Genomic DNA, 6,701 nt, shown 5'->3' on the forward strand with positions numbered 1-6,701 from the left:
TTTTGAGGGCAAAGACCAGACTATGAAAGCAATACCACATTCAGTTCTATACAATTCCCCCTTCGAAAAACTTACTTCTGAAGATAGTTTTTTTCTGTATTTTTTCTGTGTTTAAATATTTTTCTGCTACTATGAAAACATTTTGTTATGGATAGGTGATAGTGCAGAAGTGGAAGATATGTGTGTAGTTTCAGTCTTACAACTGAAACCTTGATTTATTTTCTACTGTTTTGCTGCTTATTTATTTATATTTTTGTGCTACTAAGCATGAATTTAAATGAAGCATTCAAATTCATAATGTTTAGAAAATATTTTTTTCAATACAACAGGGTATGATAAAAGGTTTAAAAATAGCTGTTTTTTAAAAAAAAATATTTTAAAGTTTCTAATGCCTCTTAAAGGTTTTCAAAGCCTTAATAGTTTCTAATACTTTATTCTGTTAAGTAAAAGTACTTTTACATTTATAAAAGATTTTCAAGCCCTTCTGCAATTTTTAATAGCCCTAAATGGAATCTCCACTTGTGTGTGGCCAATTTTCAGTTATTTTTGGGTAAGCACTCATTTCATTCACAGACTGACAGTACTCTTCTAGAGCTATGATTTCTGTATCAGAAGACCTCAATTTAAAGAAGATGTCAACTAATATCTATCAAACCAATCACTAGAAAAAAAACAAAGCTGGGCGGTACCAACTAATTTTAACAGCAAGCGTGTGCAAAAGAAGAAATTGTTCTGTCCTTTAGCACTTGTAGGGGTTGTAGGAACAGCTCAATAGCTGCTTGTGAGATTGTGAGCCTGCTTGCTATACAATGTGAACAAGTTTGAACTGTTTCCAAAAAGCACAAATCTACTGATAAAACAAATGGCCATTCGTTGACATTAACGACAATATCGAAGGAACAAATGTATGATTCCAGCAAATAATTAGAGGTGATTATGAAAATTATACTCAAAATTATACTAAAATATTTATGTAGATAATTGTGATCATTTCTAACTTGAAAAGTTTCTGTGCATTTGACCTTTAGATATTACATTCATCAATAGTTCTGTTTTTCAAAAAACTCTGGTCTAATATTAAAAATGAAGTTGAGATCATTTACTAAATAAAAAGAAACAAAACAAGAAAGAAAATCTCAAGAGATTAAAGTGCATACCATGAAAAGACTTCAAATTTATTTAAGAAAAAGTGAAAAGACAATTTTATACGTTAAGGCTTAAATGTATGAATAAGATTTGCATAATTTGTCATCAAAAGTAAATTATTTTATTTAAGGAACTTTGTGGATGCTGGCAAGCTAAAATCATGTCTTATTAACAAAAGTGTTTATGCTTCAGTGATTCTTACAATTCAGAGTGAGTTCTACATAGGAAGAGGAGGGCTGCTTCCTCCTTAGTACTTCTCAATGTGGCTCCTTATATTCACACTCAACTCACTAGGCTTTTCCACTTGTCATGAAATCATCCATCCAGTGAGGTAAAACTAAGGATTGTCTCTACAAACAGTATTATTTAAGGAAAAATGCAAGAAGCATATAGATACACACATACTTACTCTGAGTTAAAGAGATAAGATTTCCATATTACACACATTCATTCTTTTTAAAGTTTGAGAGGACTTCCATATTATAAATGTCCACAGTTTTCAATGATTTAGTACTGAAATTAAGAAAAAAGATTTTGTACAGTTGTACAAAATGAACATTCAATATTCGCATCTAAAGCATTTCTTGCCACTCAAAATTCACTTTTTTGTATGTCCCTATATTAGGTTCATATTTCTCTTCTCAGCAGCTTATACTAGTAAGAAGTAATTATGTGCTGGTTATTAACAGATAGATATCTAAATACCTAGTCCAAGTTCCTACCTTTGAACTTCTCCCTCTAAATAGGGAGAAATAAGATACACAGAATAGAAATTCCAAAATCTTTTTTTTTTTAATTGTGAAAATACCATAAAGAAGAGCTACAATTACATGGGCAAGGTAATGAGTACATTTCTTATCAAGCATTGTAGCCTCCTCCTTTTTGTCCCCTTCCTAACCCTTCCCATCTCCCCCCACCCACCCAATTCCCCCTGTCTCTCCCTTCCCCCCCACTGCCAAAGTTGGAAAATTCGTTTTTCAACATAAGGACATGTACATCTCATTGTTGCAATGGGTCCACCTGTATCCCGATTTAAATGATTGTTTTTTTCCTTCCTCTCCACAAACTATACCAACATCAAATACAGTGAAAGCAGAGGTTATATTGTGGAGGAGGGACATACAAAGCAACAAAGAAATCATCTTATAACTATGTTGGAAACAATCGCATGAAAGAAAAAAACATTTGAATACTTATCTTGGGGTTCATTTCACCTAACATCAACTTATCTGACCTTTTCTGCTTGTCTCAGACATATACTAGTTATTGCAAATAAGGGAAACCATGGGGCCTATGTTTCTTTGGGCCTGGCTTACTTCACTTAATATAATTTTTTCCAAGTACATGTCTGACTGAATAAATTACTGCTATTTTTAAAGTGCATGACAAAGATGAAGGAGAGAACATTTGAAAACTAGTCTTTTAAACAATATAGAGAAAAATGAAGGAATAGATTTATGATTGTAAGCATAATTGCTTTTGGCAAGTATGTATATATCTAGGTTTCAAAATTCATGTTTTTCTAACAGAATCTTCAAAAACAATGCATGGTTCCATGGAGTGTACACCATCTCAATTTTGCTAAGAAAAAAGCTATATCTAGAGTCTTAAACTGACAAACGTGTCAGACATCACAGTGCTTTCCCTATGTTACACTCTTCTGTTAAATTGTGAATTCCCAAATACCTCTTATGTTGTTCTAGATTAAAAGTTGTGAAGAGTATTCGAAGCTGGACTGAATACACTGAATATCATCTATCTATCTATCTATCTATCTAATCTATCTATCTATCTATCTATCTATCTATCTATCTATCTATCTATCTATCTAATCTCTGTGTATATATACATATATATAAACAAGACATTATACATCAATCTAATTGTTTTTTATCATCATCATCATCTTTCTGTCCTCTATGAATAAAATAGCATATAGTCATCTATCCTCATACTATGTAATTTGAACAATTCTGTGAGAAATAAAGAATTTTAATACAAAAGACAAAAAGACCAGCAGAGTGCTACAGTGGAAGTGTACTGGGCTCAAAAAAGTCACCAAGAAAAATACTGGGGACCAATAAAAAATCAATACCATGATATCTTTTTTGAATATCAACACCAGAACTCTCCACAACAGGGTTTATAGACTGCCTACCATAACCGGACATTAATAAAAGGTAAAGAATTTTTAGACATATTGATGTGTCCTTAAAATATCTCTTTAATTTGGGTTCAGGTTGTTTATTCCTATTATCTTACCACCTCAAGAGGCTGAGATCTGAAGATCATGGTGCAATGGAAATCTGAGGAGGAACATCTGTGAGACTCTTATTTCCAATTAGTCACCAGAAAACTGGAAATGGCACCGTGGTTCAAAGTGGTAGGCACTAGCCTTGGGGGGGGGAATGAAAAACAAAAACAAATAAACAAACAAATACCTCAGGGACACTGCCCAGGCCCTGAGTTCAAGCCCTATGACCAATTAAAAAAAGAAAAGAAAAAAGAAAAAGAAATATCCCTTCAAGCATTGTACTATTGTACTGCAATTATCATCTGGCAAACACAAATAAAATGACATTCAGAGAGACCAACTTGTTTGTTTCAAAATTGCTTTGTATGGTAAAATTAAGAAGATATTGATACATTTGCCATGATTTGTAACCTTTCTTTATGTTGATACATACTTTTATAATTTTCTTTTCTTTTTTTGGGGGGGGGGGGTCTGGTCATGGGGCTTGAACTCTGGGCCTGGGCGCCGTCCCTCAGCTCTTCAGCTCTTCAGCTCAAGGCTCTACCACTTGAGCCACAGTGCCACTTCTGGCTTTTTTTTCTGCTTATGTGGTGCTGAGGAATCGAACTCAGGGCCTCATGCATGCAAGGCAAGCACTCTACCACTGAGCCACCTTCCCAGCCCATACTTCTATAATTTTCTATAGAGAATAATTCATATAGTGAACAGACCATCTATGTGTCATATTTGTCCCTTTTCTATTCAGTATAATTCTAAAATTGTGCTATCTTTGATTCAAAGCTATCATTTGTGAGAGTATTCATTCCTGTGAAACAGACATTTTTAAAATGATGCAAAAGATGACCTGCTAGAAATATTGACTGTTACAGATATAGGTCACACACATAGGCTCATGTCTGTAACCTAATTACTTGGAAAGTAGAGGCAGACAATGCAAAGTTTGAGGCCAGCCTAGGATAAAGATTAAAGGAGAATTTATCTCAGAAAATAAACTAATCATGATGGTTTCTTATAGCCATTCTTGCTAGAGAAAGAGGTAGGAGAATGCTAGTCCAAGGGTGGCTGGGGCAAATGCATGAGACCCTATGCAAAGACACACTAAAGCAAAATGGGCAAAGGTGTGACTCAAATGGTACCCCCTTTATCTAGCAAGTGTGAGGTTCTAAATTCAAATCCCACAACTGCTAAAATAAAGTATATTTCTAAAAGAATCAATAGCTTCTGTATTGCTATTGATGAAAATAATACCCTATATATTGCAGTTTAATTGCATATATAATCTCACAATACAGGTTGAGGATAGTGGTTTAATTACAATATGACTTAATAGATATTGCCAGTCTACCCATTTTTTGTAAATAGTTATTTCATGACAAAATAATATTCTGTAGATGTGCCATAGAGTCTTTATCCAATTATCAGCTGTTGGGGAACCTAGATATCCAGTATTGTAAATTGTGTTAGCATAAGAAAGTACATACAAGGATATCAAAAATATCTCTTATGTATTAATTCACAGTTCTTTGGATATATGCCCAAAAGTGATAGAGCAGTAACATACCATAGTTATAATTTTAATTTCAGGAGTAATTTTCATCCTGATTTCCAAAAAGGCAGGAATTATTTATGTTTCCCCCAATCTTGTATGATGATTTCTTTCACCATATTTGCATTTCTTATTTGTTTTCTTGATAGCCATTGTGGGAGAGAATGTAAATGTCATTCTCCTTTGCCTTATTTTTATATAAATATACATTTCCAGACAGGATCCAAAGAGGACTTTTACTACTTCTTCTCTGGGTTTTATGGAGATTTCCTTTACCCTTCTTTATTAACCTCCTAAGACATGACTCAACTTGAAAGGGGCATAGGAAATGATAATAAAACATTATTATTTATTTTTGTGTCAACCCTTGGGCTGGAATTCAGGTCCTGAGCATTGCCTCTAAGCTTTGTGTATAATACTAGCACTCTACCTCTTGATCTATAGCTCCACATCTGGCTAGTTATTTGGAGATAAGCACCTCCAAATTTCAGGCCTGGGTGCCTTTGAACTGTAATCCTCAGATACCTAATTAGATAGGATTGCAGAACACTGATACCTCACTTGATTTGCTTTTTTTTTTTTTTTTTTTTTTTTTTTTTGTCGGCCGTGGGGCTTGAACTCTGGGGCTGGGCGCTGTCCCTCAGCTCTTCGGATCAAGGCGAGCACTCTACCACTTGAGCTACAACGCCACTTCTGGTTTTCTGGTGGTTTATTGGAGATAGGAGTCTCACGGTCTCTCCTGCCCGGGCTGGCTTTGAACCGCGATCCTCACATCTCAGCCTCCTGAGTAGCTAGGATTACAGGCGTTAGCCACCAGCGCCAGGCTTGATTTGCATTTTTTAATGCTAAGGATGCTGAACATTCCTTCAAGTAAAGGCAAGTATCATATTTTGACATATTTATGAAGATGGACTCAAGATAGCAATAATACAACATGATTTTAAAAGAGAGACTGAGAAGATTCAGCAAGTAGGAGGAGGGAAAAAGAAGAGAGTGATGATTTGTTAATATTATAGAGGTACATTATATACATGCATGAAAATTGCAGAATGAATCCCACTAAAAATTGTTAAATGGAGAGGTATATGAATTAAGTGTAATATATAGGACAGGTTTTGCCAAAAATATTATATCCATGTTATAAATATCACAATTAAGTATGTTTATATAATTAATTTATGTTTATAAAGCTTGATTAAAAACAGCTCATACAATATTAATATTTCTACATCTACCATGTTATACTTTATCAGTGTTGCTTTGTATATCAATCTAAATATCTGGATATAAAGTCAAGCTCGTGCATTTATGTCCTAACTTGGCATGTGTGTTAAGTTTTAGTTGAACAAATTATTAAAGTGACTTAAGAAAATTCTTTTTTGGAAAAATTCCACATTTATAATGGTTAAATAAGGTGATTATGATAACAGTGTTTTCTGAGGTTGACAATACTATGTACATTTGGTTGTTTGTATTAGGCTTGGGATTACTGGCATTGAGTTATTAACATTGAGTTATAATAAATTTAAAATCCTGATAACTAGGAAGACATAATCTGAAACAAAACTGTGTCTCAGGTATTGTTCTGACTAGAGAGTTATACCAATTTAAACTTTTTGTCCATTTATTGTTCATTCACAAATGTGGTCAGGCATTATTTTAGTTTCTCTTACATATGAAGCAGAACATTTGAATTTTGTCCTCTCTCAAAGTTGACATTTCTGTGAAAGACAGAAGTGTTTTAAGTAAATTTTA

The 6,701-nt window shown here is 33.8% G+C and overlaps 1 non-coding gene across 1 annotated transcript; it reads right to left on the reverse strand.

The window, feature by feature from the left end:
* Positions 1-5,148: 5,148 nt before the first annotated feature.
* On the reverse strand, positions 5,149-5,269 carry LOC138833065 (small nucleolar RNA SNORA26). Its single transcript, XR_011373780.1, has one exon. It is a non-coding gene; the product is annotated as a small nucleolar RNA SNORA26 (small nucleolar RNA).
* Between the last annotated feature and the right edge of the window lie 1,432 nt (positions 5,270-6,701).

This window comes from Dipodomys merriami, unplaced genomic scaffold (genome assembly GCF_024711535.1).
Source record: "Dipodomys merriami isolate MVZ:Mamm:240054 unplaced genomic scaffold, mDipMer1.0.p SCAF_20, whole genome shotgun sequence".
Taxonomy (NCBI): domain Eukaryota; kingdom Metazoa; phylum Chordata; class Mammalia; order Rodentia; family Heteromyidae; genus Dipodomys; species Dipodomys merriami.